At 42.1% G+C, this 20,880-nt stretch overlaps 1 protein-coding gene across 2 annotated transcripts in view; it reads left to right on the top strand.

Annotated features, from left to right (window-relative positions):
• The first annotated feature begins 825 nt into the window (after positions 1–825).
• LPAR1 (lysophosphatidic acid receptor 1) overlaps positions 826–20,880 on the top strand; it is an 80,224-nt gene continuing 60,169 nt past the window's right edge. The window contains exons 1-2 of one of the 2 annotated variants that reach the window (XM_064502235.1): positions 836–949; positions 1,351–1,506. The gene's annotated coding sequence lies outside the window, so the exon portion shown is untranslated. Of the gene's footprint in view, positions 950–1,350; positions 1,507–20,880 lie in introns of both variants that reach the window. The other variant, XM_064502236.1, reaches the window with a different exon arrangement.

Raw genomic sequence — 20,880 nt, 5'->3', positions numbered from 1 at the left:
TTGTAAGTAATCTCTCTAGAATCAGTCTACAGAAATGTAGAAACTTCTAAATGTTACCATTTCAGCCACTAAATGCTAAGTGCTTTGCAGCATACACTGTCTTTTCATTAGATGCATGCACATGCAGCTGTGGCCTCTAGATGCTACTGCAATCCAACTAAATCAGACCTTATTTGACAATAAAAGCCTATGGTTAAAAAAAAAAACCCCACAAACAAGGCATCCTCATTTGAACCTGTTTATGTATAGTAAAACAACTCCTCTAACTCTGGAAAAGTACTCATGGTGCAATCCTGCCCCTTTTCAATTATCTCGGCGTGGTGGCCCTGTAGACTGATTCTTTTTATTTCGGGGATTCCCGAACTGTTACCGTTGACACTGACGGCAGCTCCAAACACTTCTGCAGGCAGAGAAATGTCGTCGGTGCAGAAACATTTGCATCTCGCTTTAAAGTGGCCTTTCCGCCGAAATCTGAAAGCCCTTATTCCAGACAGTTCTGAGGAGCGACACGCTGCGCTTGGAAGCGCAGGCAGATGCAAACCCAGAAGCTAAGGGAAAAGTCGGGAAACAAGACCCCCTCGGTGCCGCCCCGCTCTCCCGCTTCCCCGCGGCTTCTCTCCGCCACCTGCCTTGCTCCGCGGCGACTGCCTGGGAGCGGCAAGGGCGAGCCGCGCCTCGCCCGCCTTCCCCGGGCGGACCCGCACCGCACCGCACCGCGCCGCACCGCACCGCACCGCACCGCTGCCCGGGGCCCGCCGCGCGGCGGAGGGGGGCGCACCTGGGCCCCCGCCCGGCGGAGGCGGGCGGAGGAGGGAGCCGGCCCGGCCCCCGGCCCTGCCTCCCCGCCCGCCCGCCTCCCTCCCTCCCTCCCTGCGCGCCGGCGGCGGCCGCGGCGCCGCGCTCCCTCCAGCCGCGCTGCGCGCCCGCGGAGCCCCGCGCAGCCCCGCAGGTAAGCGCCCCGCGCCGCCCCGCCGGCCCCGCGCCCCCTCCCGCCCTCCCGGCGCTGCGCAGCCCCGCGCGGCCGCGGAGCCGAGCGGCGCCGTCGGGGTCGCCGCTCCGCCCGGCCCGCGCTGCCGCTCCGCGTCGCGCCGCGGTTGGGGGCAGCGCTCCCCCTCCCCGCCCCGCGGCTGCGGGGGGTGGGGGCTGCCCGCGCCGCGCACCGCCCCGCGGGGTCCCGCGGCAGCCGTCGGCTCGGAGCGGCAGCGGTGCTGCTGCCGCCGGACCGGCGTCTGCCGAGCTGGCCTGGAGTGAGCGGGGGGCACTTGTCCGATTCGAGGGCATTAACAGTACTGCCGTTGTTCGGTTCCTTCAGGCCTGTCCCCCCCCCCCCCCCTTTTTTTTTCCATGAAGTTTCTCTGGATTTACTTACGCCGAATTAAGACAGTGGAAAAAGTCCTCGCTGAAAATGGTTTCCACCTCTTTCTCCTGACTTCCTCAGTCCTTAAGACGGAGAGTTTGCTAAACTCACACGGGAACGGCATTAACCCGCCGGTGGCGTTTGCAAAGGTAAAGGACGAGGAGAGGATGAATGACAAGCACAAGGGGACAGTGTTAGAGGACGAGGAGGAGGGTGGGGAGCAGGAGGACAGCTTTAAGACAAAAGCAGAGAGTAAAGTGAAGTGTGAAGAGAGGTGGGACCAGAGGGACCGACTTTGTTCCTTTCACTCCTTTTTGCATGTTCTTTTTAAATAGATGCATGGTGAATCTGAAACCTTCTGGCTGAGGAAATGTATGAAGAGTCTTCTGTATACCGTTTAGAAAAATGCTGGAAAAGCAGAACTCTTTTTCTACTCACACCTTTCTGATTTTTCCTGCAATTGGCCAAGAATAAATTAGAAATAGAAACTCCTCTTATTTCCACCTCCTTCCCCCATTTTTTTTTCTTTTTTTTTTTTGGCTGCTACAGTTTTTTTGAAGATTCGGGACAAAATAGTTGTGTGAGCCTCTGCGGGCAACCTGTGTTCTCTAAATTTTGGGGGAGTGAGATGGCTGCAAACTTTTACTACTACAATCTCCTGCAACTGTGTCTTTTGAAAGAAAGAGTCTTTACGTGCTAAGTCAGGTTTGGTGTGTTGTATGTACTGTTTGGTCTAAAATGAGTCACTCTCAGGTCTGAGAGTCATGTTTCAATTTGGCAGCCAGAAGTGCATGCCATGCAGCCTGTTACTCTTGTACTAGCATGGATATACTGTAGCATTAAAATAATACGTTCTGGCGGTTTCAGCAGGGAACTCAAGTGGTACTCTGTGTGCATAAGTGTATGTGAAGTTCTGCCCTGAAACTTGGAAATAGCTGGCTGTAGAAATACCATACATTTCTCCATAACTAGTGTGTACCAGACTTGCAGGGCAATTTGATAGGCCCGTGTTTTACAATTGTTTTTATTAAATATTAACTACTCAAAATTAGATGCTCTCCACTCAAAAAGATGGACACCATCTCATCTTACACAATTGTACATGTGTACTGTGGGGTTTTTTTTTGGCTTTTCAGCTGCAAATAGCTAAGGAAATACTGTTTAGGGAAGCACTCTTTCATGCTCAGTACGGTGGTGTTCATACTGTTCCCCAATGCAGATTTCACTAGTAGACCTTTGGCTGCTGCTTTTGTTCTGGGCACTTAGCGGTATTGGTGCTGGTTGGAGTGAGGAAGCTACTTACTGGTGTCTACTTTCTTTCCCTCTCCTCTTCAAAATAAATATTGAGAAAGGAAACGTTAAACAGCTTTTGAAACAAAACATGTGAAATGCAGAATTAAAGTAACGATGGACTGTGTAGCCGGCTTTAATATGTGAACTTAGTGAACTTAGCTAATCTTACCACTATGCAAAAAGATAGTTATGACCACATAGTTTTCACCAGTAACTCCCCAAAACTGCATTATTGGTAAAAGGATAAATTGCTTCTCTGTTACGAAATGTAAGAGGAGAAAATAAAATTAATTTTTAACTTGGTCTTCTAGTAGATGTCATGGTGCAACCATGTGGGGAGTCCAGAAAGAGGGTGTTGAAGAAAGGTTTTTCTCTGAAACTGAAACTTACATAGGACTTAAATGGGGTTGGGGTTAATATTTGTTGTGACAAGCCACTACTTTGGTAGTGACATTTAGTACTTTAATGAGAAGTTATTTGTCCATATTGAGCTTGTTTTTTCAATATTGAAAGGTTTAAACCAGAAGGTTAGTGTTTCTTTGAAGTAGCTTTTGTCTTCAGGAGACCGCCACCGCCTTACCTTTGAGTGTCCAGCTGTTTTGTTCATTAGCTCTGGAGGGGAACTGCCTCCCGCAGCAGTCTGGAGCGCTGGCTCTGAGCACCTGTAGGTAGTGACCTGTCAGCACTTCAGATGCCTGCTACAGTGTCATCTGCTGTATAAGGTTTTTTTTCTCATGGCCGCAGGTAAAAACAGTCAGTGCCAAAACGCAGAGTGTAGCTTTGTCTCTAACAAGACTGGATGAGGAGCTTCCATCATTGCTACTCTTGGTCTTAGCGCCAAGGACACTTAGAAGATTTTGAGAGAAGGGACAGGTTATGCTATGAGACTGTTGCCCTTTTCCTATCATTAAAAAAAAAAGCAGAATTTGCCATATGCATATTTCCCCCCCCCCCCCCCTTGGAAATGGAAGTGCATGTAATTTAAGGGACACTTAAATTTGTGGAAGTGTGTTAACTGAACTGCAACAAGTAACACTAGGGGAAAAGAAGCACATAACTGTTCCCTGAAAGGAGGATAGAAGAAACAATATTTGATCCATTTGTAATCTTTACTTTGTGAGTTACTTCTTTGTTTATAGTGTATTTCACTGCTTCTTCTTTCACGCTGGGTTATATTCCTTTTTTGGACATTTTAATAGTATGAAAAGAAAAGGAAATGAAGAGACAATCTTCAAAAAGTTAACAATCTGTTTATGAAAAAACACAGGAGTCACCAAGAAACATACCAACTGTAGTAGCTGAAACAACTATGTGTACCTTTTTTTTTTTTTTTTTTTTTGTCTTTGCTTTAAGGTTGCTTCCACCTTAGGTAGGGTGCCCATCTGAACTCTACGGTTTTGATGATAATTTGAAGGGAGAAAATTCCCCATTGCTTTCCAGAAAGATCTGCTCAAGACTTGAGGTGGTAATGACTTGAAATGGTAGTGACTACATAGTTTCCACTGTGTGGAACATCACTTTTCCATGCATTGTGAGGCAATTCTCTATAAATGTGACGTTCCGCAATGGTGCAGCATTAGGGCTGAACTTAAGCTTTTCATATTTCCTCTGAGTTTCCTTTACAGCAGTCTTGTAAGTTTAAGGCTTCATCAATGGTCCATTGATGTCAATGGTAAAATCTGTCTCAACTTTGAATGACTTTGCTTCAGGCCCAGAATTGGTGTATTGCTTTGGCAGAACCAAAATTATTCCCAGCAAGGAGAAAAGGTCTATTCAGGGAATAAGAGCTACTGTTGTTTGTGTTTCAAGGGCCTTGAACTTTATTTTTCTTTATTTATCTGTGTAGTTTAATTGCTTTAAAAAAGGTAGAAGCCTTGCCTGTTCATTCTTGCTCCTTTATTGCTGTACTAAAGCAAATGACTGAAAATCTGAAACATGTCTGGTGTTTTGATTTTTTTTTTTTTTAATGAGGCCAGAGGAGAATTCTGAGAAACGTCTTTCTTCATATTTCCAGACCTACTCTTCTGTCATCCAGTGCTAGTTCTTCACTGCCTGTCATTCTTCCCACACACCCATGCAGATTAACAATGTCCTTGGCTTGCAAACTTTTGGTCATTGTTCGGCTAACGATTGCACTCCAGGTTTAATGTTTTTCTTTAAATAACTGGCACTTCCTATTCTTGAAAACATGGTTTCCATTTTTACAACATTTAACACTGATAAAAGAGTCTATTTGATGCCAGTTTGGGTAGTGAACATGTGACCCTTTCCCTGGTGACTACACCATGATCAGTGCATTTCTCCAACAAGCTCTTGAAAAAGGCCTTTTGAGATAGCTAAGGCACTGCGTTTCTGTATAGGGGAACAATAGCTTGCTCAAACCAGTGCAAAGTCTTCAGAATTTCCTGAAAGACAGAGCATGGAGTGGTTTGTTAAACATATTCTGTGTCCTGCCTTTACTGCTTAGTGGATTCAGCTTCTTCTTGGCCTGCATGATGTAGGCAATTATGTTGGTGCACCTAAACGGTAGAGTGCTAATGTGTTTACCCCAGGGTAAAGAAAAATTTCTTCTTAAAAAGAAAACAAATGTTCTTCCTCTGCTTCTGACATGTGAAAACATTAGCTGTAGATTTGTGTGGCTGTTCTGGTTAAACAATTCTGGGTAAGGGTTTGAACGGCCAACACGTGTGCCCCTTCCCCAGCAGCACCACCATGCCTGCAGGCGTCTGGTGGGGATACCGTGTCCCTGCTGCTCCCCAATCTGCTCAGGCCACTCCTGGGGCGAATGCCCTGGTCAGTGTCCTGGGCTGGGACGTGTGGAAGGCTTTTTGTTTTTAAAAGTGTTGAAGAACATTGTCAAAGCAGTTGGCAGGTTACCTGGGTGCAATTTCTAGTGGGGAAATGCGGCCTAAGTGTTGCCCGTTGCTGTTTCCCAGCCATGGGTTCTAGCACTATCTGCTGCAGAGGTGGTTGTAAATAGCATAAATCAACAGCCTGGGAAATGTTTCCAGTTGTGTACAAAAATGGGAAGACCGCATCTGTATTTGGAGGAACTGTTTTTTTTTGGTCACAGGCATTGTATCAGTGAGAACTGCATTACAGTTCTGTGGCAACCTATTCTTTTTATTTCAGATTACCTGGACAAGCATTGGACCTTCTTATTTTTTCTAGCTGCCATTTGTCATCCTCTAGATGAAATTGTGTGGTGCTTTCGCCTTCTCTTTAAAAATCCAAAGGTGCCGAGTATTGAAGTCTAGTATTTTCTTTCTGCTTTTACTTCTGACTGGGAATAACAGGCAAAATGCTCCTAGAATGAATTTTTGAAACCACTGGGAAAAGTGCTGATGAGTTCAATAACCATATATGATGAATTTTAACTCTCTCTACTTGACCAATATGAGGCCTACAAATTTCTTAAGGAATTTAAGTGCTGCAGTGCCCCTCCAACTAGGGTGAATTTCACAGGCACTCTCTAGATAGCACCCTCGTTTCTTTGCCTGCTAGAAAATGTATTGCATATTGTAGTGTTTGCAGGAGCAAGCAAAAAAGAACTGGACTGACATCAAAGGCAAAGTCTTCTGTACAAAATGCTAGAGATTTTAAGAGTGGTAGAAGTCTGGCAAAGGAAATGCATACTGTTTTTCATTGTAAGCCCCTCTCCCTCCTTCCTCCCCCTCTTCTTAGGGAGTGTATGTCAAAAACGAAATGGTGCCGGCACATTATTTATGGGAGCAGTTTGCAGAGACTTTCCTTAGAAGTTATTTGGCCATTTGAGGATGATTTTTTTTTTTTTAGTCTGGATGGAAATATATACATACATACATACATACATACATATATATATATATATATATATTTAAAGCAGAATCCTTTTTTTTCATGAAAAAATAGGCTAAAACCCTGTAACAAAGAGTCAGATGAGTATTAAATGATTACTACATTGCAAAGTTTGTATCTTCTTCATTTATTTGATAGCATTGAGCTTAACATTCTCCTTAGCAAGGACAGACTGATATCTGAAAAGTCAGAAAAATACTATACAGGTCACATCCATTTATTATGTGGTTATACTTTCGATCAATGCTTATAGGAGAGGAGAAGGACTGCTGACCTTCCAGGGAGAAATAGCTTCCTACCTTACAAGCTCAGTCAGTATTGGTTTAATTTGTTAAAATGAGATGTTGGTGAAAGGTCTGCATGTAGCCGCTCAATTTCGCTGTATGTGTAGTGGCTGGTAGTGGAATCCAGTTCTGAGCTGTAAAGGACGTTGGATCTGCTGTGTTGTGTCCTGAAGCTCTTGAGATGTTGCCCTTTTTTTAACGAGGGTACCAGGGGCGACATTCGGGAGCTGCAGTGTTTGAAGCGCGTAAGCACCTTCCCCCGTCTCTCCAGTCCCTCGCTTGCCTGCAGGTGTCACCCGGGGTGCTAATGTGGAGGAGAGCTGGCGTTCGCTTGCTGCTTGTTTCTGAACCAGCCTCCAGTCGCGAGTTGTGCTGGGCAAGGCCAAAGGGCTGGTCCTGCCAGACGAATCACTGCATGTGCAATAGTTACGGTGGCCTTCAACTCGCAGGGCCTTGTGAAGGGTGAGCCCGTGCATATCTTCTTGTACTTTGTGGGAAATAAACAATATTGCAAGCCTCTGTGTCAGCTAAGGCTGCTGACGCTCTGATGGACTTGCTCAAGACAGGAGACCTCAGTGCAGAGGGATGCAGGTAAAGCACTGAAATGAATGGCTGTGCCAGAAAGAAGTGATCTTTCCCCTAGGAGAAGCTTCTTGTGCTGGGACCGTGGCAGTGTTTCACATGGTTAAGACAGACTGTTCTTCCAGCTGCCGTAGCTGCATCAGATGGTTGCTGACTTACTTAATGGAGTCTGTTCACTGCTGTAGCTGTGTTTTTTCCAATCCATTAATGTGTATCCCTAATGTGAGGTCCTTCTCAGGTCCTTATAGCTTTAAAATTTCTGTGTTATTTCACTAATCGTTTCCACAGTTACTTATATCCAAATGTGAAGTAGAGAAGCAAAGGTTGGCTTTTGTGTTTGCTTTTCAATCCAGACTGTTGTGAGCACTTTTATTGACAATCTGGCTAGCAGAAGTAAATTGTGCATGGCAGTTGCTGTTTCCATGCATATTGTGACAGGCATGTAATCAGTAATTCGCTAGAGAGTTTGGGGCGATAGTTTTACAAGTTATGTACAGTCCTGAGATGAGCTGCAATGAATGGAGAGGTGTTGCTTTGATGTGGTAATGAAGCTGTAATGTAGGATGTAAAGGGACAATTTAGCTACTTCGCCTCAGGTTAGGTTTATAGGATTAAACTTTGTAGTACATTACTAAGGTTGCCTGGTAGATTTAAACACAACACTAACTATTGAAGTACAAAAGCTTTTGGGAAATTGGTAGGGGAATGTACAATAGGCCAGAATAGATCAGACTGATAGCCTGTAAATCCCAGAGGAGAATGTTGCATAGTAAATATCGTATTAGTACCATGTTGAATGTGACTTTTGCGCTTGCAAAATATCTTTACAAATGTGTACACAGGTCTACTGGAGAGCTTGATTCACTTATTTTCAGTAAATTATTGATGTAGTAGAACAGCTTATAATTCTCTGGTTCCATGCCAAGAACGTCCTTGGGCGTTCCTGTCTTGTTAGGAAGAATTAGACTAAGGTACTGAGAGCACGACGTCTTTTATGCTGTGGTAAAAACCTAGGACCAGTTCTGGATGGGAGTCAAATTTAAACAGGTGTTTGCCATCATAGTAATTCTTAAATTCTGTCAAAGAATGGAGGCTTGGTTTTGTCTGATGGATTGTATGGTGTGTTCATCTCTTTCTATCCATGTGCCAAGTTCAGAAAGATGATAAAATAAAATCTGAAAAATTCCCCTGCTTATTGCTATACTCTTAGGACACAAGGCCAGTGCAATAACACTGTCTGTGCTCTGCTGATAAAACCAGAATTCACTGGTCATTTTCCTTGGATGTTGCAATAGGGTGGGACAGAGTAACTAAATTCACAAACACTGATGTCTGGATAGGTATCCAGTGTTTGAGGAACACCCTCTTGAATGCAACTGTTGCACTTGAAAGATATCTTTATAAATGTCTACCCAGATCAGTGGTCTCTGCTTTCACTTGCAGGCACAGGAAGCAGCACTGCAGACATTATCCGGGGTGCCTCTGACCTGCCCTGAGCATGGGTTCTGAGCAGGGAGGGCTTTGAGAGCTGCCATGAAGTGGAAGGCAACGTGTCAGTTTCATTTTGTTCTTTCTTAAAGTTTTGGATGGAACAGCTAAAATTTTCACCTCAGAACAGTGCATTTCTCCTTACAGAAAGCATACAAACTAGATAAGACTTTTCCAAACTAATGTGTTTGCTGACTTAGTTTTTCAGCTTCTTGTTACAGCAGCTCTGGCATCCTATTTCAAATGCCCCATGCAACTGAGACTGGAAGCTCACTGAGACGTCAGGATATTACTGTGATCAAAGCAAATCTAGTAATTAGTGAATAGGCTTAAAACTGGTCTGTATAAACTGTTGCTTTTTTGCAAACAATTGATAAGAGAAAACATAGTTTACTGTCTTATCCTAGAAGTACTGTATGTTTCTGTTCCCTGTTTGCGTTTCTTAACCTTCACAAGCAAAAGAACCATAAGGGATTTAGTTTAAAGAAAAATATTCAGGTAGAGAAGTGCAAGCTGATGACAACCTGATGACAGGAGGGAATTACATGATTGTATACAGTGCAGAAATGCTGTAAAACTAGTATACTTTAACAAACACTTCCGCCACAATCCTGCATGTTCGTGTCCTCAGTATCTCCTCCATGAAGTTTCTTGTGAACAGAAACCCATTCTCCAGCTCTTACGAACAAAGTTCTCACTGAGACTGACTTACTGCTTTTTCACCTCTATTCTTACCTAAATTCTTCTTAATGCTCCGTGAAGATTATGCGGAGGGGTTCTCGGTATGATTGTTCTGGGAAGGTCATTGCTTCGTGTTTCAGGGGAGTGGCACAAAACTATGGCAGAGCCTCTGGTGTTGAAACGCACCCTGCTCCCACTTGCTTCAGCATCAGCAGACACATGGAAAGGCAGAGGGGGAAAATACCATCTTTCCGTTGAGCTGCCGGGATGAGGTGACAGTTCTCAGTCAGTAGCCGGCTCAGATGCGAAACTGCCTTGCGTCCAGCTCGCAGAGTTATGCCAGAAGTCTGCCTGTGCCTGGTGCCTCCTCCTGCCCGTTCAGTTTATGGTCGGATTAATATTCTCCCCCTGCCTGTGACTCTGCAGAAGGGACTCTTGCGGGAATAAGCTGCATCTCCGCTAGAGGGAGATGCCAGTGTGGCTGTACTGGGAAACTTCAAAGGTTTCTTCCCGTCCCCGGGCTGGCGGCGTTGCCTGTCCGGCTCAGTGGGAGCCCGGCTGCTGCAGCGGAGGCTCCGGCCGGGCGGGAGGCAGCTCTGGCCTTGCGCGGAGCCCAGCCAGCTCGCCAGCGCGGGGTTTCTCCAAAACGGCGTCAATTAAGCCAGCATACTGTGATGCATGTTTGCATAGGATGGGCTAACCGAGGAAAGGCCGCTCAGCGATGGTTGGGACTGTAAATTAGACCCAGCTCTCCTCAGTGGAGCTTTGTCAGGGGTCAGAGGAGCTCTGCATGGGCCCTTAGCTTTGGTGTCATGGAAACAGCTGGTGGGTTGTGATTGTGGGATGCCTAAAAACTTCACTTTGTGGGCGGATTTCAGTACGCTCTCCTTTTGTGGCCTGAATGCCTTGGACTTCCTAGGTTGTTTGTATAATCACAAAAAAGAGCATTAGTGGTTCCCTAGTAATGCTCTATGGTTTATGCTTCTGTTGAGAACTGCTGTAACAAGGCTTTGAAGTGTGTATGCGTTTAAGTGTTTGTACCCATGCTAATATGCAGGGAGTTTCGAGGGGAGAGCTTGAGGCTAACTACTATGTAATTCTAGGTGTTTTTTTCCGTAATAATCAAGATTGCTATTCAGTTGCATTTTGCTGTGTTAAAATTGTTTTTTTTCATCCCTTGCTCTTTAAAAGGCATGCAAAAGGAGTGTATCTCAGTGTAAAACACAGAGAACTGATAGTGCTTACAAAGGAAGATGCATTGAATGGAGAGTAATTTCTCTCAATATACAAATGTTAAAAGATTTTTTGTTTTGTTTTTACATTGACTGCATTCTGCCTGTAGGCTTTTGATTTTCCTCCTGAATTCTTGGTATCTACCAGATATTCCAGCTAAAGTATTTCTTGTTTCTATTGGATGATCTGTATGCTGAGGACCTAGTAAGAGAAGTTAAGTAATCACTAAGGTATGGTGTGAATTTACAACCACCTACTTAATCCATGTGACCTCTTGTATGCACTTGAGAACTTGTCTACTAAATGGAACCCAGAGCTAATCCAAGTCAATTCGTAAAGTGAGTTAGTTAAATAGCATGCTAATCCTCTGTGTCTACCCCTTTATTCAGATATTCAACAGCCTAAATTGTATTAAACTTCACTTGATAACTGAGAGGGGAAGCAGTCAGAGGGAAAGGTGATGAGATTTTGGCTTTTCCTTCACCAGTCTCTGTTCAGGGAACGGTTGAGAACCGATTTGCATTTATAAACCTTGAATTCATGGAATGATCAGCATGAACTACCTGAGGCCAAAACTGAATACTCCTGCTCCAGTTCTCTAGTAAATATTTCTGACAATTTCTGCTCCCAGGATATTGTGGAAGTATATTGCTTCCTAATCATCTCTAAAAGTTGTTTGTTTAAAACCACAGCTGGTTGGGTTGGTGTACTGTAGACACAGAGGGAAGTAGCGTGAAAAAGAGGGATAAATCCTTGTCACCTTTCCATTCTCTTCTCTTTCCCCATTCTTAACAATAAATCCTTTTGATTTCTACTAAGAAATTAATTTTGGTAGCCAGCCCCAGTTTTTTTTCATTGAGGACTCCTGAATTCTAGGTGTATTATGAGTACACCAGCGACTTGCATGGTGGGCAAGAAGTAATTATGTTTCATTTGTCAACATCAGGATTTTTGTTGTCTTGGGCTACTGGGTTTGTTGTCATTCTATTGTGGCAAGATCAAAGGTAAGATCTTATTTCTGGGTCACTGCTGTCCATCAGATAAGTTTGTTTGTGGCCTTGGGAAAAAGCAGTGATGTGAGAGTAGGGAATTTAAACCCAGTCATTAAGATAACTCGTCTTCATTGTCAATTCTTGCCAAACTTCATTCAGCTTCGCTATTCAAAATATAGTACTGTAGAAATTGCCCAGTGAACAGTTAACTGGATTGATACAGATGTTACAAAAATATTTCTGAAGCAGCATGACTGTTATTTCTAGTTAGTTTTGAGAAGTTGATAAACAGTTACTGTGTATGCATTGGTGCTGGCCTGGCCCATGCTAAGCTGTCTCTTTACAGACTTTAATGTACTTTCTTAGTGGGGAGTGGTTGGCAAGTTTCTATTTCAGATAAACTCCTGTTTGCACACCATTGGTCAGGGTCCATGTAAATCTATATTAAGATGGTACATTTGTAATTTGGGTTTTGGGGTTTGGCATGTTTAATTGTGGACTTTGGCTTCAGTATTTCCAGATTATTGTATTTTGTGGTGGTTCATTCTATCTGAAGACTGAACATCTGTTTTTGGGATTGGGGGGGGGAAGTATTTACTTTGCCTCTGACACCCCTCAAAGCTGTTTGAAAAATTGTGACATTCTGTTATCATCCAGATGTTTTTTATCTAGTGGAAAGGATATAGCCTGAATGTTTAAGAACAAACTTGTTTCAGAAGAATGTCAGCATACATTTTTATGTTTTTAGCAAAATTTGGGTTGTGTCAGGTTGGGTTAACAGATGGATCCTCTGTTGTTGATCCATGAAAATGTTGAATCGTGTCACTGCCAGGAGGGGTGTCTTTCTTCTTTTCTTAGAAATTTATATTAAAAGTCTGTTTGTAAGTTGTTATGATGAGCACTTCGTGCTGCTTTTCCTGCTGAGGAGTGATAGAGAGCTGGAGAAAAACATCCTGATATCCCACATGGTGATTTAACACCTTGATAAAGGTGACTTTGCCTACTATTGTTTGCTTTAAGGACATTGATTGTTAAGTGAATTAGTGGTGAGAACTCTCTAGGAGTTAAATTCTTCCAAATATCTGTGAGGCAGTGCTCCCACATGTTGGCTCTGTGTTGTGAAAGAACTATTTCTGCTTGTGATCTGAATGTTCAGAAAAGTTTCAGTGAGCAGCTCCTTGGGTTTTTTTGTTTTTGTTTTTTTGGGGTTTTTTTGTTCTTGTTTTTTTGGGGGTTTTTTTGTTCCTCATTATGGAGAAGAATAAAAGCATGCACCTTATTTGCTTTCTCCTGTGGCTGTGGTGTTGCATGTGTTTATGTGCAATGCTTCATATATGTTCAGTGAGATCAAGGCGGCAATGTAAAGCTTTGTAAACACACACACACACACACACACACACACACACACACACAGAGTGATGCTACTGCTGACAGTTAGTGGTGCATCTTAAACAATGAGCTATCCATGGTGACTTTGAATTTTTCTCATCCTATTAGTTCAATTCTTCAAATTTAGAGTTTATCAGTGAAAATAAACCATTTTAAAACAGTTTCAGAAACTGTTTTGAAATGGCTTATTTTAGAGGCATTTGGTACTTTAGAAGTCATTACCATGGAAGTGCAGATTATGAAAAACATTGTCATATGACCACAACTTCCTTGTGGTTGTGCTATGAGAGACCATCTACACAATTACTTGTTTACACAAACCAGAGCAGGTTGTCATTATTTTTCCTGCGTTGTCATTATTTTTCCTGGTCTACTTGTATTTTTCTCTCATTTTCTTGTGGTGCCTTCTTTAAGTTTATTTTAGAGTCATGAGATCATGTTGAAATTACATGATGGCATGAATTAAAAAAAAAAAAAAGTCTCTGAGTTTTCCTAGTCCAAGTTGCATGTATTTGAAACAGAGAAATTGAAAAATCACTTTCAAGGATGTCTTATTGCTCCAGCACTCACTGATTCAAACAACTCAGTGAAGCTCTAACCTGCCGTGACTGCAATTGCTCCTTGCAGCCGATGCTGCCTTGAGAATTTCTGTGGCTAGTACACATGCTTTAAAGCAGTTGGTTTTTGTTTGTTTGTTTTGTCTTATGGCAAATGGATCATTTCTAGAGAAGAAGCTCCTAATGTAACTGAAGAAACATGCAGGTACCAGCCACCACCCCTTTCCTTAAGGCAGGTGGTCACTAATCCCTGAAGTGGCACTGGGTAGAGATACTACTACCTGGCAGAGTGGCAGAGCAGAGATTGTTCTCTAAGCAGTCTTTAACTTGCAAGCGTTAATGGAAGTCATTAGGAAAAGATATGTTAATGATAGATAACAGTTGAAATAAGACTAGAGGTTCTGGATGGCAATGGGAAGGCAACCTTTTGGGCTTTTAAGGGAGACTTTCAAGAAAATGAGATAACTGAGGAAGCTGTGCAGAATTTTCTGAACTCTTGAGACTGCCCTTGATAAAGTTCAGAGGAAGCTTTTCAGAGAAGAAGGAAGTTTTGAAAATAGATGAAGTATCACTTTGGATTTAAATAGAAAAACAGCAACAAAATGCTGTCCAAGAGGTAGGTAAACCAGTCCATTGTTTTCTTGTGCCAGGCAGAAGAGCAGATGCCTGTGCCAATATTCCAGGTGTGGTCACCTGCATTTTAGTACAGAAATAATCGACAAAGGAGTTTCAGCAAGTGAGGGAAGTGAATTTGTGGATGGTGCAAACTGACTCAGGTCAGAGAAATACGAAAAGGGTTCTTAAAAGGCACACCTAAACCAACTAAATGAAAGTTTCATCAGATGGTAAGTAACATTTCCTGTCCTTCAACGTGTAGCAGAGAGAGAAAACGTGTTCTATGTTCAGCATCAGCTGGTGGAAAGGAGCCTCATACAGTTGTGGACAAGCAGGGTGGTGGCAGCACTCTTAGCAAAAATGACCAAATTTGAATAGAAGATGATACCTCTGTCTGGATTCTTGGAGTAAGTCTAAACTGTATACAGACCAACTTTGCCGCTGCCTACCTTGTGGATTAGCGTGCAGGCGATGAGAGTCAGGTTTGTGCTGTAATTGTCATGATTTAGGGAAAGTGCAAGTATGATTTCCACATTATTAAGCCAAATACTGAGGGTTTGTACTTTCAAAATGTAAAAATTTCAGTTCATTAGCAGAATGTGGTGTTTGTTTCTGATGGCAGAAATCAGAATAGAGAGGATACAAATCCCTTTGAATACTCTGAGGGAAAGCTGTTAATTGTTTTAGGCACAGAAAAGTAAAACGACCAAGAAAAATCTTTTTTTAAATCAGATGTAACATCGTTTAGTTTCTTCTCTTCGTAACAGGATGTTTGTGTGTCTTAGAAAAGATCTTTTAAATTAGCTTCTTGCTGGCACTAACATAGAGGAGGGAAGATGTCTGTAATTTTCCCTTCAGGATGTTCTTGATTGTTTCCATTAATCCATAAAGAAGTGTCATGATGGGCCAAATGAAAACCCATTCTGCTTCCATTAGCACGGTAATGACACCCCCCTCCATCTCTTTGAATAGCTTTTGCCATAAATAGCCAATTACAGCAAACTGTATGGATACATGTTGCAAGAAGTGGAGTCGGGGCCCTCCTGGTTTCAGCAGGGGAGCAGGGCTGAATCTGGAGCAAATACTTAGGAAGGTGGGAGGCCCACTGCCTTCCTTGCCTGCTATTGAGGTCATCAGCAAATGCCTTTGAACTTTATAGGCACAGAATCAGGCTCTTGCTTTGCCAAATCAAACAGAAAAACCCAAACAAAAACAATTCCAGAGAGAATGAGTAGCTTGTGACTTTAGGAATAATCAACTCACCAAAGAGCCTTTCACAGTGGCCACAGAAAGACACTTGAAGATCCCTTCCTGATACGCCAAACCGGTAAAATAACTTCAGAGCAGGTAAAGGAGACAGATGTAAATGCACAGCTTCATTGCAGATAAATGAACTGTCTTCCCTTTGGTGGAACCCAGTGCTTAACTGAGGTCAGCCTGCCTCTGTCATCTTCAAAAGGGATATGAGGCATAGCGACAGCGCTGTGTGAGTAGATGATTTCTTCGAAGGAGTACCACTGCGTGGTTCTTTCACTGTTGTAAATGAGTGAGTGTGGAGTCGATGCGTAAGGTGACAGATAGTCTTAATCTTAGAGTGGTAAGGAAGGGACAGTTTCATACCGTATTGTCTCTGCAGCGTTCCTGAACTGTTCAGCTTGAGTAAGGAGGCTCAACCTGATACGTTTCTTTGCATTCACTGCTGAACTCTTCTCTGAATGTACTCTGTCATGGGAAGTTTTAGAAGCAGTCTTGTAGTACTCTGAGTATTAATAATTGAGGCAAGAACAATGATCTTTCCCTGATTAGCCACAGAGCTCCTATTCAAAAAGGTTTGACTGATGTCATATTTTGTTAAGCATAGGCTGAGCTGTGAATGCAAATGAATTGGATTTGAGATCATTTGTTGATTACTGTGTTGTGGCAAACAGAATGGGAGGGCAATTTTTAAAATCTGCAAAAAGAAACTACTAGAGAGAGCTTCTATTGTAGTGAGAAAAAACCAGTTATGAGATGCAGAAAAAAGAAATTAGTGATACAAAAAAAAAAAAATCTGCACAAATAGCATCTACACATGGGATAGCAGAGAAAGGAGTGTTCTCATCTTCTCCTGAAATGCATTTCTGCTTTGTCAAATATTTGTGGCAATTGTATGTGAATATTTTTGCTTTTGGGGATTGACCTATCTTTGCATTTTTGTAGGCATGTTAGTGATCCTTTTCAATCTAAAAATATTAATGTTGAAATAGTTTTCTTTTCAGACTTAGATTAGTACAGAAAACTTACCCTTTTTTTTCCCCCTGTGTAAGGAAGCTTAACATCTGTATTAAGCTTCTAAAAGTGAACGACTGAGGCAGTGGAAACTGTTAATCTCTTCTAGCTGAAGAAAGTTGGAAAATTCTCTGGAGCACCTTTATAAAACTTTGAGGGGCACAGGTGTGATTGGGTGGAGACAGAGAGTAGTGTAGGAGAGGTGACTTCATTTTTTTGCTTTATGGTATGCTCTTGGACTTTGCATTTTTTTGATCTCATTATGTTAGCTCTTTTATTCTTGAATTTCAACCTAGAATCTAAATTGGAGACCGTTCTGCAGTCAAAGTTTGTTTGAAGTTGAATTAAGGACTTTAAAAGGGAAGGTCATTTGTGGTTCTCATTAAGGTACTATATCATGTAAAGAGCAAACCTCTTTATAAAGGGTAAGACACAATATTGATGGAATTTTTTTGTTAGATGCTTTTCAGATGGCTGCACAAGTTGAAGTTAAAGTTCTCATGGTGTTCTTTATTCTTTATTTGTTTTGGTTTGGTTTAAGTAAAAGCTAAATGCTCTGGCCAGAGTTGCAGTTCCCAGTAAAACAGTCTCCAAGGTGATGCTAAACATGCTGGTGGCTGTGCTTGTGATGCTAAGATGTGGTCATGTATATTATTATGCAGAACGTATGTTTTGGTTGACAAAATGCAATCGAAGCAGTCATCATACAGACAGAAACAGATGTATTACTTCCATGGGACAACAGAAAGCAACAATAAAATCCCTGATTCTGTGGTGTATCTTGGTTACATTGAATCACTTCCAAGAAATTTGTACAGAACTTTTTCATGCTGAACTTGGAGCAGCAACAGTGAAGGCAGTATCTGCTTTGACATGCTGAGTCGTTGAGTTAGATCTGTACTTGCGAAAGTGTTTGTCCTTCTGCATTTCTTGGTTGTTGATGTCACAAGCACTCAGACTGTAAAAGACTGAAAAAAGCCAGAAAACAGATGATACAGTTGGGATAAAAGAGGGAATGTCTTTAAACAGCCAGAAGAAGGGATCTCCACTGTCGTCATCTAATCCAGGGCATATTCACAGTCTCCTAGCCTGGTTCTCCAAAAGTTTTTGTGGAGCAGATCAGGCAGCCCCAAGGACTGAATGACAGCAGAGAACTTGGTGCCTGTGGATCTTGCATGAGGCCGTTGTCCTGGTGTCTCTCAGTTCCTCAGCTGTGTTAGGCTAAGATGCTGTGATCCCTTTCGCACATGCTTGTAAATCTTCACCACTGCACTGGACAGTCTGTGAATGCAACTCTGGCAGTCCTGTTGCAGCTTCTTGCTCTGGGAGATGGCATCCAACTTGCTGGATGGAGTATTACAGAAATCTCATCCGGTTCCTGTGTATCCAAATGGTGAGGACAGGAGAGAGCAATTAGAACCACCAGATTCTGTTTTTCTGGCCATCCAGTTTAGTACTCTGTTGTAATTGCCAGTTTATTTATTATGAACAAGTCATTTGTTGATGATAGTGAGGCATTTAAAATATTGAATTCTTCTTGTTGCATTTTCCCCTCCCTCTCTTTAAGTCTTACTGAGATTTTGTTTAGCCATTTTTGTTATTGTCTGTTGTGTCAGTAGAAAACATATCCTTTTTTAAAATAACAACTTTGGAAATGTTTTTGCTGAAACAGTGCAATATTTCACCAATATGGAAGTTCTGCAAGCAGAAACCATCTCGTTAGAAATTGACGCTGTTAGACTAACTGACTCAGCTTGCATTTACAAAAGAAAAGATCTGACCTTTTAATCAATATCTGCAAAGAGCTGGATTTTAATGACTAAATGAATTAACCACTGATTACTGCTAAGAAATGACTAGTTCATTCATTCATCCGCAGGGACAGGGATTTGATGGAAAAATGTCCCCGAATGTGGATTGATTTCCAGCTGCAGTTTGGGGAAGTGTATGTTCTGTGTTTTGGGGACAAGGTATTATTTACATAAGCATCTTTTAGTCTGTGCAGTTCCTGCCTGTCTTTCATCTGAAAAATAATTTTTGCCTCCTGTGTGGTGCGATAGCATGACAGCAGCATGGAAAGCTTTGTCTTATTTCCCATGAGGATCTTGATTGCTTCTGCAGAAGTGAGAGAGTAGATCTGTTTCTTCACATCTTCAGTCTGTCTGTTTCTGAGACTGAAGGAGATGGGGCAGTTCCTTAGAGCTGGTTGTAACTTTTGTAATATGAGCTCCTGCCACTGGGAAAGGGATGGGACCATCAACCTTGTTTTATCGAATTTTTTATGCAGTATTTGCAAGGTAGAGATTTCCCATGATCATGTCTGAATCTCTCAGTATGTTAGGGAATTTTAATAAAATCTATTTTTCTAGACAGCGAAATTGGACTTAAAATGTATGAGTTTACCAGCAGAGGCTGTTTCCAAGTGGGTGATTGTCTAGTCACTGCAGGAAGGAAAGAATGGTTGAATACAGTGAATGTGCTGTTTTATGCTTTGCATCCTCTGGAGATCCTGCTGTCTTCTGTTCACGTCTCCAGTCATCGGTACAGAGCGGTGGAGCTCTGGATGCTTTGTCAGCTTGCACTAACTGGTGTCGTGCTTGCCTTCCAGCAATCCTCTTTGAGACTGCCACTGCCTCTCAGTAAAACCTCACAAATCCATTTTCATGGTGATTTTATTCATTTGGAAACACTTCATGGGCATCGTCAAGAGTGCTAAAGCTCTGTTGCTGTTCAAAGTAATCTGTCCAGCAACTAGCAGTGAAAGACAGGAAGGCTTTGGGTGGAGGCATGTTTTATATAACTATTCTTCCTTGTGACAACAGAGACTACTGTTGCATATGCTATAATAAAGAGTGTAACTTGTGCTATTTATTGGTACTGGGTCTAAAGCAATGCTGAATAGTTGTGTTGCCTTTCTTTTGCAAAGATATTTATAAACAGTATTGCAACCCAGTCAGTGCTCATACTATTTTTTGTGGCATCAGATACAGATTCTTGTCTTCCATGCTCTTAGTGACAATTCTTTTTTCTTACTCTGTCAATGTAATTTCAGATTCATGCTATTCAATTGATTATTTAGTACTATTACTAAATTTATTTCTATATTCATTGCTATAGTAATAGATGGTGGATGCAGAGACACTCCTTGTCCTGCCTTCTGTAGAAGGACGTCAGGTGAAAGAGCCAAACAAAGCTGCAGAGTTGTAGAGTAAAACATATGCATTCAAATGTGCACACTGTCAACAAAGTTTGAAAGGAATAATTAATTTTATGATACTTCTCAAACTACATTGACATACCTACTGAGGGAAGAGAAGGTCCCTTTTCTGAGATGCAGAAACTTGAAGAGGAAACAGTAGGAAAGGAGTCTCTTTGAGTGGAAAAAAGAGCAGGAAACTTGCTGCTGTTGTTCAGAAAAGCTGTAAAGCAGGAGTACAACAATGGGATACATCATTTTTCATGGAAAGTTTCTCCTGTTTTTTTTTTCTTTTTTTTTTTTTTATCTCTGCACCTTTTGCCTGATACAGAAACACAGCTATTAACTCATTGTAACGCTGAGCAAGTTGACACAGGGTGCAGGAGGTTATCTACATTTGCAGGCAAAATACATCCTGGAACAGAAAGAGAGGGCAGAAGTTGGAGGTAAATATGCATCGTAGACATGATAACCACTTAAATCAATTTAGCTTAAGTCAATATGCTTTGGCGGGTCATTTGGTAAAGTTTCACATATCTTATGCAGCTCATTCTGCAAATGTATTTGTCATAGTACGGCGTGTAATGAAGTCCTTCAAGATTCAGCAAGCTGCTCCCTGATACCAAACAAGATATTTCCTAAAACACCAATCAAGATACACTGTGCGAGAAAGGAAGAGGAGAGCCTTGAGGTGAAAGCAGAGTGACTTCGCACATGGCTTCTCTTTTTAAAGCAGTGGTGAATGAAAGAATGCGAAGAAATGAAGTGCTATGCTTGTGCAGAGATTTGTTTGAAACTAGTTGTTCCTGAGAATTAATACTGACATTAGCCTTTGGATCAAATTACAAGAATTTCATGGAGACCAGGAGCTTCTTATCTGCATTTCCACAGTGTGATTTGCTGCCCTGTGCCAGTCTGCGGAGACTAGTATTTCACAGTTACTGGTACCTGCACACACTTATGAAATCATGTTAGCATATCCTGCGGTTTTTAGAATATTTTTTATCACTTTAAAATATGTTTCAAGGGAAGTTTCAATGTTCCTCTTTTAGAATATTGCTGTTAAATTGTTCAGAATAGTCTTAAGCCAATGAATTTCATCCGTTTA

Source organism: Dromaius novaehollandiae, chromosome Z, assembly GCF_036370855.1.
Source record: "Dromaius novaehollandiae isolate bDroNov1 chromosome Z, bDroNov1.hap1, whole genome shotgun sequence".
Taxonomy (NCBI): Eukaryota; Metazoa; Chordata; class Aves; order Casuariiformes; family Dromaiidae; genus Dromaius; species Dromaius novaehollandiae.
Note: the sequence above shows the minus strand (reverse complement) of the source record. Positions and strands in the feature narration are given on the sequence as shown.